We start from the raw sequence: 11,489 nt of genomic DNA on the forward strand, positions 1-11,489 counted from the left end.
CTACCAAGGAGATGCTCTGTCCCCACTGCTGTTCTGCATAGGCCTGAACCCCCTCAGTGAGATCATTAACAAGACTGGCTACGGATACCGACTACGGAACGGAGCAGTTGTCAGCCACCTCCTGTACATGGATGACATCAAGCTGTATGCCAAGAGTGAACGAGACATCGATTCACTGATCCACACTACCAGGCTATACAGCAATAACATTGGAATGTCGTTCGGACTGGAGAAGTGTAGTCGAATGGTAACAAAGAGAGGGAAGGTAGTCAGAACTGAGGGGATTGAACTACCAGAAGGCAACATTGCAGACATAGAGGACAGGTACAAGTACCTGGGGATCCCGCAGGCAAATGGGAACCATGAAGAGGCCGCTAGAAAGGCTGCAACCACCAAGTACCTGCAGAGGGTCAGGCAAGTCCTGAGGAGTCAGCTGAATGGTAAGAACAAGATCCGGGCCATCAACACATACGCCCTGCCCGTGATCAGGTACCCTGCTGGGGTAATAGGCTGGCCAAAGGAGGAGATAGAAGCCACTGACATAAAGACAAGAAAGCTCCTTACCGTGCATGGAGGGTTTCACCCCAAGTCCAGCACCCTGAGGCTGTACGCTAAGCGAAAGGAAGGGGGCCGGGGACTGGTGAGTGTCAGCACCACAGTCCAGGATGAGGCAACGAACATCCAAGAATACATTGGGAAGATGGCCCCAACTGACCGAGTGCTCACTGAATACCTCAGGAAGCAGAAACCCAAGAAAGAGGAGGGAGACGAGGAACCATCATGGAAGGACAGGCCCCTGCACGGTATGTACCACCGGCAGATAGAGGAGGTGGCTGATATCCAGAAATCCTACCAGTGGCTGGACAAAGCTGGACTGAAAGACAGCACAGAGGCACTAATCATGGCAGCACAAGAACAAGCTCTGAGCACAAGATCCATAGAGGCTGGGGTCTATCACACCAGGCAAGACCCCAGGTGCAGGCTGTGTAAAGATGCCCCAGAGACAATCCAGCACATAACAGCAGGGTGCAAGATGCTAGCAGGCAAGGCATACATGGAACGCCATAACCAAGTGGCCGGCATAGTGTACAGGAACATCTGTGCCGAGTATAACCTGGAAGTCCCGAGGTCAAAATGGGAGATGCCCCCAAGGGTGGTGGAGAATGACCGAGCTAAGATCCTGTGGGACTTCCAGATACAGACGGACAAAATGGTGGTGGCTAACCAACCGGACATAGTGGTGGTAGACAAACAGAAGAAGACGGCCGTAGTGATCGATGTAGCGGTTCCGAATGACAGCAATATCAGGAAGAAGGAACACGAGAAGCTGGAGAAATACCAAGGGCTCAGAGAAGAGCTCGAGAGGATGTGGAGGGTGAAGGTAACGGTGGTCCCCGTGGTAATCGGAGCACTAGGTGCGGTGACTCCCAAGCTAGGCAAGTGGCTCCAGCAGATCCCGGGAACAACATCGGAGATCTCTGTCCAGAAGAGCGCAGTCCTGGGAACAGCTAAGATACTGCGCAGGACCCTCAAGCTCCCAGGCCTCTGGTAGAGGACCCGAGCTTGAAGGATAAACCGCCCGCAGGGGCGTTTATATATATATATATATATAACACCCAGCACGCCCCTGCGGAATATATATATATATATATATTCTTTTAATTATATGTTCCATATGAAAAGAGGTCTGAATCAGTCAGCATTCATTTATTAAACCAAGGTACCAATTTCCTTTTGTCTGGAATTTCCATTATGACCAACTGAGATTTATGTGTCTGTGATTATTATCATAATTTTTAAAGGTTTTCCTCCTGCTGCTCTCTTTCTATTTAGGTTTGATCTTCTCCCCCTTGATGGGCTGAAGATTGGCCACCTACATTTATTTCACACCCTCTGATAAAGAGAAGAAAAACAATCCGGTGGTCCACTTTTGTATGTTCAGTGTCTGTGAACACAAATGGCACTGGGGTAGATGAGGAGGATTTAGTAGCACAATGAAAAAGGGTGCAGTTAAATTATGCAGTCTTATGTAAATGCTTTGCATATGAAGCACAGACACAGTAATTCATTGTTCAAAGGTTAAACTGTTCTGGTCAATTATATGATTTCATTTGGTTAAGTGGTATTAGCATATATATCTAGTTATATGTGTCTATAAGAGTAGACAAAGTGTCTTTGCAGTTACTTCTTTGAAAACAAATCAAGATTAATTCAGCTTACATGTGGAAAACATACAAAGGAGCAAAAAATCTTCATGGGTCCTTTTCTTTTTAAATCAAATGCACATCAACATCAAATCAAAATTTATTTCTATAGCACATAATAATACAACAAAGTTGACCAAAGTGCTTCACAGTCTGTCAGAGCAATAGTATAAGACAGCTAGAATAAAAACTGTTAAAAGGAGGGCGGGAAACAATATGAGTAAACAGCACAACTAGCCACGAAATAACCAACTGGTTTGAATCAAAAGCCAGACTAAAATAATAAGTTTTAAGGCACAGTTTAAAAGACTGGATGGACTCAGAGGAACGAATATAAGGAGGGAAATTATTCCAGAGTCTGGGTGCTACAATAGCAAAGGCCCGATCAACTCTAGACTTCAGACGAGACCTCGTTGCGTCAGGAGCATCTGATTGGAAGATCTTAGTCCTCTATTAGGATTATACAAATGGAAGGGTTCAGATAGATAGCTGGGAGCCACATTTTTTACAATTTTAAAGGTAAGCAAGAGAATTTCGCAATTGATACGATATTCAACAGGGAACCAATGTAGATTTGTTAAAACTTGTGTGATGTGATCATAATTTCTCAGGTAGGTTACGCCAAAATTAAATTCAGACTAATGGAGTCTTTATAGTTGCCATCCTTTGTCTTATCATAGCGCACTTGCCTTCAACATGAATTGAGATCAGGAAAAAAACAAAAAACAAAACCAAACATCACTGTTTTTGGATTTCCAGCTGAGAAGTTAAACTATTATGTCACTCACATTTTGGATATGCCAACAAAACTAATATGAGTATACTCACTCCAAACTCCAACAACCACTCCACACTGACTGAGACGTGATTAGCAAACTCTTCTTAGCATGTTTTAACGCAAGTAGTTAAAATATTTAGTGCTGTTTTCCGATGTAAACTAAAACAACATGTTCCAAAATGAATATTAGGTGGGTTTAGGGGTAGTGGATCGCACCTCAGCAGTACCACATGCTGACTGCCATCAAATCGCATTTGTGCTGATGCAGGCATTTGTACTCAAGGAGCCACAACCAAGCATTGAGTGTCTAAATGAACATACTTTTCAGAACCTGAAACTTTTTAAAATTGATCTGAGGAAATATTCTTTGAAAAACTGGATTTCTCATTTTTTATGAGCATCAAACCATAATCATCAAATTCATGATATTCAATTTTTTAGATGCATTCCTTTGCATTTATTCCTTTAATTTCCTTAACTTACAGTATGAAAAGAAATGGCCTTAAGAAAAACAAAGAATTAAAGCTGTGGTGAAGGGATGCAGAGAAATGTAAGGTGACACAGAGGTTAGATGTGGAGGGGTGAACCAAGAAAGTGTGTGTGTGTGTGTGTTTATTTGTGTGTGTGTGTGTGTGTGTGTGTGTGTGTGTGTGTGTGTGTGTGTGTGTGTGTGTGTGTGTGTGTGTTCAGGAGGAAAGCAGGTTGTTTATGGTGATCTTGTCACGTTTCGTCTCTCTGGGACAATCAGGACATTAAGTGTTGAGGAGTGGCTAGAGAGCGGCTGCAGTCACATGCCATTACTCACTCTCTGCATCACAATTAGTGCAAATAGCGCATTACAGAGAAATTATCATCAATATGATATTAACAGACGCTGGCTAAACCAATCAGGAGTAAAGTGCTTATCCACTGTTAACCAAAGATGACTCTGAAGCCGCGGCGGCATAGAGGTGACACTCACATGGCCTCTGAGCTCTGGGATATTTGGTCTGACAGATTGATCGAGAATGTAAAGAAAACAACAAAAGGGAAGAATGAGAAGGAAGCATAGATGCTGTGCGATCAGCTAACAGCTGTAATCAGCAATGTTTTTTCAGCCTGCAGTTGGATTTCCATCTGTATCAGAATACATAAAGTGATACACAGTCGTACTGCTAATGATGTCAATGACTGGGAAAATGTTCCAGTTTTGAAAACTGTTCATGTTTTGTAGTTAAATGTTCAAAACTTAGTAAATTTAACATTTAATTTGAAGATACAGTCAGTATATTTTTAGGTTACTTAACATATAAGAAATTATGTTGTAATCATAAATATACAGTGTGTAATTATGTCTTTGAACAAACTCATGCATTCTCATAAACATTAAAATAAAACATTCAAAATACATAGGAGTGGGTGCTGGTTTTTGAAAGTTTCCATCCTCCCTCACAATATTTGCATACAATGGGAGACATCTCCCTACAAACTAATCACGTTTTATGCATGTGGCTAGAGACCAGCCACGTATGTATTATGCCAAAGATGGAGGTGAAGAGAAGTTGTAGGTGTTTGTGTACCATGGAGGAACATTTAAATTCATGCTTGCACTTTCAGATTAATGAAGGCTCATATTTATTTTATTGTAGGAGATGGGGTTCTCTTCACTAAAGAAGTGAAAACGCAAAGGAAAGCGACAGTGCCGCCAGCATCTTGATAAAATGTTATCCTCTTCCTCGTCACCTGAAACTTTTTTTCCTAAACAGAAGTTGGGGCTCGGCTGCAATGTTCGATCTTACGACCGGCACGGGAATAAGTTTCGATTGTCTTTTTATGCTTTCCCAACCTGGAAGCAACATGAAGGAGCTCATGTATCGGATATTACCAAACGAAGGCGTCTAGCCTGGATAGAAGCCGTGAGACGAGCTGATATCAAGTTCTGTTACGTCTCCAGATATATCAGCTGGTGTGCTCAAGACATTTTCATTCCGGTAAGTTCTAAATATGTTCACATCACACTTTATAGCTGAATAATATCATCGTTGGTGGTCTCGGAAGTTATAGAAATTGCGATCAAACATAGAATGGAGTGACTTGATTGGTTGATGTAAAGACAATAAATGAAATGAGACAGGAAGGACACAAATTGGCGTTAATAATTTACCCGATTATCAATGTGTTAATTTGCATGTACTTTACAATTATGGGCATATAATATGATAACGATATTTTAGCAGTTCAATGATAAATGTGTAACATTAATTATGGTGGGGGGTGGAAAATGGCTATTTCACTCGATGCACTCCAGCTGACTTACTTTGACGACGTACTCAGAGTTTGGCGGCTTGAAAATAGCCAAATCTTGCGCCCAGCCATTTGTAAATTGGATGTGCGCCTCCAGTGACTTGTAATTACGAAACTGGTTCGCTGTGTAAGCGCTTACTCCACAAACAAGATACGTGAAGATATCGGGGTAGGACAGTGGCGGTAAGTCGTCTGGGTCTTTACTCCACTGCCGTATTTCATATGGGTCCAGATTTGCGATGCACTCTATTTTTTTTCCAAGTACCGCTGCTTCGCCTCTGGACGCAATCGGTCTCTATACCGTCCGTTTTCTTTTGAGCTGCTTTTAAGCATGTTTCTTGTCGTCGTTGTTCCAACATAGTGTGTTTGTTTTGATTCAGAGACCCCGAAAATGGAGCTGTGCTCCCACAATGCATTGCGGCGTGACGTCAACTCCAAAGCCCTATTGCAGTTCAATGCACTGAAAAAAATAACTAACCAGTCAGAATAGTAGTAAATGTGTTTAATGATGTTTAAGATGTGTTTTCATAGTATTGCAGTGTTGTGACAGTTTTGTTTATTATGAGTGTCTAGTGTTTTTACTTTCTTGGGCCTGCTAGTTCAGCCGCGGCCAGCTAAGTGGTTATGCGCAGTTCACGTGCAATAGCTGTGCTGTTACTGTAACTGCGGGTGATGCACAGTAATACCGGTGTATTTACTTTTAATGTGTCACAAGATGCAAATTTATTTTAATATTTCAAAAGAACCAAGGACATTAGGAACAAGGACATTTAAGGAATGTGGACATCTAACGTTCTGCGTATTTGTGTGCAGACTGGTTTTTTTTTGAGGTACAGTTCCATGGGTGCCGAGTGAGGAGCTGGTATCGTGGGTCTAAGACACTGTTGCTGCTGTGGAGGCCTTCTCTGTGTCAGGACGCCGACACGTTGATGCCTGCCGTACCAGGAGGGCGGTAGGAAAAAAAACAAAAGGAAGCCCACCTGAGAGATACCTTATCATTTTCTTTTGCTGCTTTTTCCCCGCCTGAGATTCAGGTCGTTTTCAGTTCTTAACCCAGGACAGTGGGTAACTGAATAAACTGACACCATAAGGAACTGGACACTCACATGCTATTTTCTTTTCTTTTTCCTTTTCTTTGGGGTGTTGAAATATTGTTTTTCTTGTCTTACATCTATTTTGATTGTTTCAATTATTTTTGTGATGCATTTGAGATGGTTACTGCATTTGAAGGTATCCCTACATTGAGGATGAGCAAAGGGAACTGATCCAAAGGAAAAATATATAAAGCAAACTTTGTTTCACAAACCTGTGGTCGTGCGTGTTATGTGGGTTGGAAGTCTTATTGCTCTTACAGAGTTGCTACCGCCAATCTCCTTCCCAAACCTAGATTCGGATATTGTAGACATTGCACTTGGGCGAGCAGTATAGATCATCTCTTATAGATAGAGGGACACACGTCCAGGTTACACTAACTCAGGTATACACTTGGTGTAGATTTCTGTGCTGAAAACAGCCTGCTAATAGCACTGATTAGAGTTTTGAAAGATAACTGGAACACCAAGGCTGCAGACAGGGAAAGCCAAGCAAGTTGAAAGACGCTAAAACACTCCACAGAGTTTTAAAGTTTTGAGTAAAAATTGTCTTGAATATCAAAACTGAAACATGTTTTGGAGTTGTAGCACCCTGTTCAGGCAAAACTCAACATGCTGGATATGCATTTTTAACAATCAAGATTTACTTACATAATATGTCGAAGAGTTAAAACAGTTAAACCCACAAACTTTTTGCCCTCTAGTGACAGTATCACAGGGATGCAAATGCTCCACATCATCGCATTCCTGTTTTCCTCAGAATCCAGCAAATGGACATATTAACAAAGAAGAAACTACATTCATTAAAAATTCCTATGTTGCCACATCTCCTTTTTACATGCTATTTATTACTCATTTTACAAAGAGAGGGGTAGAATGGAATATTAATAAAAGCATTCTTTGTTTAGCAATCAATCACTGGATCCTACTTGTTATGCATGTTGACTTTACTGTCACGCTAGTCAGCATACCTAATGCTGAAAGGCAAATACAGAGGCACAAACAGAACTCACAGGTTAGTGTTTGTTTGTTTTTTGTGTATTTTTAGCTCACTTTTATTCTGTGCCCTTCTGTGGAAGGACAGTTCTTCTAGTTGCCACTGGAAAGTTGCCAAAAGCAAGTTAATCCCCAGTATACGAATGCAGCTTGCTAATTAAGCTAGCTAGCTTGATTAACTAGCTCAGTTTATTTTAGGTTAACTGGTAGGGGTGGGGGAAAAAATCGATACTGTGTAGTATCGTGATATTTTGTTTGCTAATAATGTATCGATACAGGGACAGCAGAAATCGATATTTTGTTACAAAAATGTTTTTTGTGCTCAGAGCATGTTGATCCTTTTTCTGAGCAAGAATCCTGACATTCCTTCACTGTCCAAATGTGTTTAACTTTTTTTTGGCAGCAATAAACAAGACAGTTTACTTATTTTAATTTAAGACATGTTTTATTTTAATTAAGTTTAAAACTTTTTTATTTAATGTAAATTTATATTTTGTTTTAATTTACTTTCAAATTCTTCAGTTGCTGAAGGGGCTGCATAGTGTTCATAAATTGCTTAGTTCAGAATAGCTATAATTGTACCAGATGGTTGCATTCAGTTAAGTTGGACTAGACTGTAATACAAACCGTTCAGTTTGTCAACAATAAAACTGACTGAAATGAGAGAAAGACTGAGTGTGAGACTTTGATATTAGATAAAATGAATATTGATAAAGTTTAACTTTATGTACAGAATCTGAATATTGCAAAATATATTTTTTAAAAATTGCATTAATATCGTATCGTGCGTTAAGTATTGTGATAATATCGTATCGTGGGATGTATGGTGATTCCCACCTCTATTAACTGGTAAGGTTGTAAGGTGTAAAGCCAAGTGTATCAATGAATAATAATTGGATTCTTTCATCCAAAAGGTTATCAAGAGTACAGCAGCAGTAGTGGCAAGTTGTTGTTCCCCAAAAGTCACAATAAGATGATTTTGTGACAGCGTGTTATTAGCATTCATGAGCTCTGCCTTTGAATAACTTCCTTTTGTTCCTGTTTCAGTTTAAAAGGTTAACAAGCATCGTGTTAATTACTAACAAATCAGCCAGACTACGTTCTACATGAACTCATTACAGCAGCAGAGGCAGATTTCACATTTGGACTTTTGTCAAAATGTTCGTCATGATGACTTCCTTCAGTTCAGGACACCATTTCACACTTTCTGATGAAATACTGTTGCAACCAAGTATTATCTTTGTCAGAATTAACCTGCATATTTCCGATCTCGGGAAAGATGAGCCGCAGTGAAAGAAGATTTTGAAAGCCAAACCCTTGGGAAAACTTGTCCCACTCATCTGTCCCGTTCTTGACAAAAGTAGTGTCAGATAGCTTTTTGGGGTTTTTTATATGACGAAATGTACAGCAACTCCACACGCCAGTCAGGGTAGAAAAAAAACAACCTGTGGCAATGTTGTTTTGGCATCTGATGGATGGATGGAATTTACAGGAGACCAATTTAGAGACACAAAGATGTACGAATTAAATATGACTGCAGGAAATGTCAGTGTTTTCCTTCTCCTGATAAGGCAGGTAAGAATAAACTGCTTGCTTAGCTTTTTTAGGTGAATCACCTTTGCTCTGCTCATGTTTTAGAAGACGACTGCAAATCGTACAGTTCTAATATGAGCTGTAATTCTCCACTCCTACGCTCATTCTCCTCTCTCCCCGCTGTTCCTCTCTCCTTCATTACTTCTCCATATGTAGATAGCCACACATTATTATTTCCCTGCCTTATTTTGCTGACACAACGCTAGCCAAATGAAGTGAGATATACGGCAGGGCTTATTGGTGGAGATGGCCAATCCCTTCTGGCCAAACTATTAACAAAATGGTCCACACTTTGTTTCCTGGTAGTTTTTTTTTTATATATATATATTTCTCTATTGAGGGGCTATTTTTAGAGCTTAATCACATGTAGAGAATAACAAACAACAAATCAAGACAACTTTCTGCTAAGGTAACCTCTTAAAGGATATACAACTGAAAATTAAATCCCAATCTATAGACTAACATATATTATATTCTGGTACAAAATTGTGGTAGTATACTTAGATTCATAAGTATTTTGGTGATAATATATATTTTTTTAAATTTGGACTTTGTACACTACTACAGTGGACCATACCACATTTGAATTTAAAATCAAAAGATCAAGATGCAATGCATGTAGAATTAAAGCTTTAATTTAAGGGATTTATTTTGCAAAAAACTTTAATTCCTTCTAAGTAAAGGCAGGAATGTGGAGGCGAGAGTAGGGACTGGTAAGGTGGGAGAGTTGGCTGATATGATGGAGAGACATTACGTAGATACTGTATATTGTTTATGTAGGAGACCAGGTGAAAGGAAGCAGGTCATGAGCTTGGGAGGTGGATTCAAGAATTGGGGGGAACACGTGGTGATGTTTGTAAGAATGAAGGAAGATGCATACACATGGAATATGTCTTAAGTAGAAGATGCAATCTGAAAGAGATAGGAGACCGCAGTGGTGTCAGTTGAGAAACTAGGCAGCATTGCATGATAGAATAGTTTGTAGAATCACTCTGAAAATCAATACAGTGAAATGAGTGAAAAGCAGGGAAGGATTAAATAGGGCATGTTAAAGAAGGAAGAATGTTGCACAGAGTTCACAAAGGTGTTGAGACAGGCTCTTGGTGGTAGGGAAGAATTACTACATGATTGGGAAACTACACATGTAGTGTTGAAGGAGACTGCCAAGAAAGGATTGGTTGTATCCTCTGGACAGAAGAAAGAACACAAGGAAATTTTGTAGTGGAATGAGGAAGTACAGAAAGGTTTTCAATGAAAAAAGCTGGCAAAAAAGTGGAATAGTCAGAGAGAAAAAGAAAGTAGACAACAGTACTGGGAATCTGTGTTCAACAAAGAGAGAGTGGGCAACACATATGTAAAGGCTTATAGTGAGTTGTATGTGAGACTCGATCCTGTGGAAGCAGAAAAAGACTGATTGGTGATTGGCTAGGCAGAGAGACCCAGCTGAAAAGAATATGGTTAGGGTTATTAAAAGTTATTATTACGGTGATTAGAGATGAAAAAATGGGAGTGAAAAGTTTACTGGTTTTCAAGAACAAAGTGATCTGGAGAGCTGTAGTAAGTACAGCAGAATAAAGATAATGAGCCACATCATAAAACTATGGGACAGACTAGTTGAAGCTAGGCTAGCTTAAGAAGAGAGTCCATGGTCAGCGAGCAGCAGTATAAGTTTATGCTAAGAAAAACCACTACAAATGTGATGTTTGCGTTCGAAGTGTTGGTGGAGAACGATTATAGAGAAGGTCAAAAGTTGCACTTGTTTTCATTATATCCAGAAAGACAGTGTACCCAGACAGGAACTGTCATACTGCATGAAGAAGTCAGGAGTAGTATGTTAGGGTGGTGCAGGACATGGGTGAGGACAGAGAGACACCGATCATGCGCGGTAGAAGTGACAGATGGGTTCAGTGTGGAGATGGGATTACAGGGGTCAGCACAGAGCCTCTTCTTTTTTGCAGTGGTGATGGTGGTTGACAGATGAAGATAGGCAGGAGCCTCATTGGATCATTATGTTTGCAGATGACATTGTGGTCTACAGTGAGAGTTGAGTGTAAGTGAAAGAGATCATGGAGAGGTGGAAGTATGCTTCGGAGAGAAGAGAACTGAAAGTCAGTAGAAGCATGACAGAATATATTTGTGTGAATGAGGGGGAGACAGGTTGAAGGTGAACATGAGTAGGAGTCGAGATAGTGACAGTAGTTTAAATGCCTGGAAAAACCATCCAAAGCAGTGGAAAGTGCAAAATAGAGGTGAGAAAGAGAACTCACACAGGGTGGAGTGGGTGGAGATGAGTGCCAGGGTGATTTGTGACAAAAGGATAGCAGCAAAGGTGAAAGGAACGGTGTAGAAGATGGTAGTGAGACTTGCTTTGATGTATGATTTGGAGACAGTACTGACTAATCGACAGGATGGCGAGCTGGATGTGGGAAAGCTGAAGATGTTCAAATTTTCATTGGAAATAATCAGAATGGACATGAAGAAATGAGCATGCCAGAGGGATAGCTAAGGTCAAGTACTTTTGAGCTTTGGAAAAATGGGGGTTAA

This window comes from Mchenga conophoros, linkage group LG17 (genome assembly GCF_057382185.1).
Source record: "Mchenga conophoros isolate Kocher_MC1m ecotype Shallow Benthic linkage group LG17, M_conophoros_male_GT1.1, whole genome shotgun sequence".
Lineage (NCBI taxonomy): Eukaryota > Metazoa > Chordata > Actinopteri > Cichliformes > Cichlidae > Mchenga > Mchenga conophoros.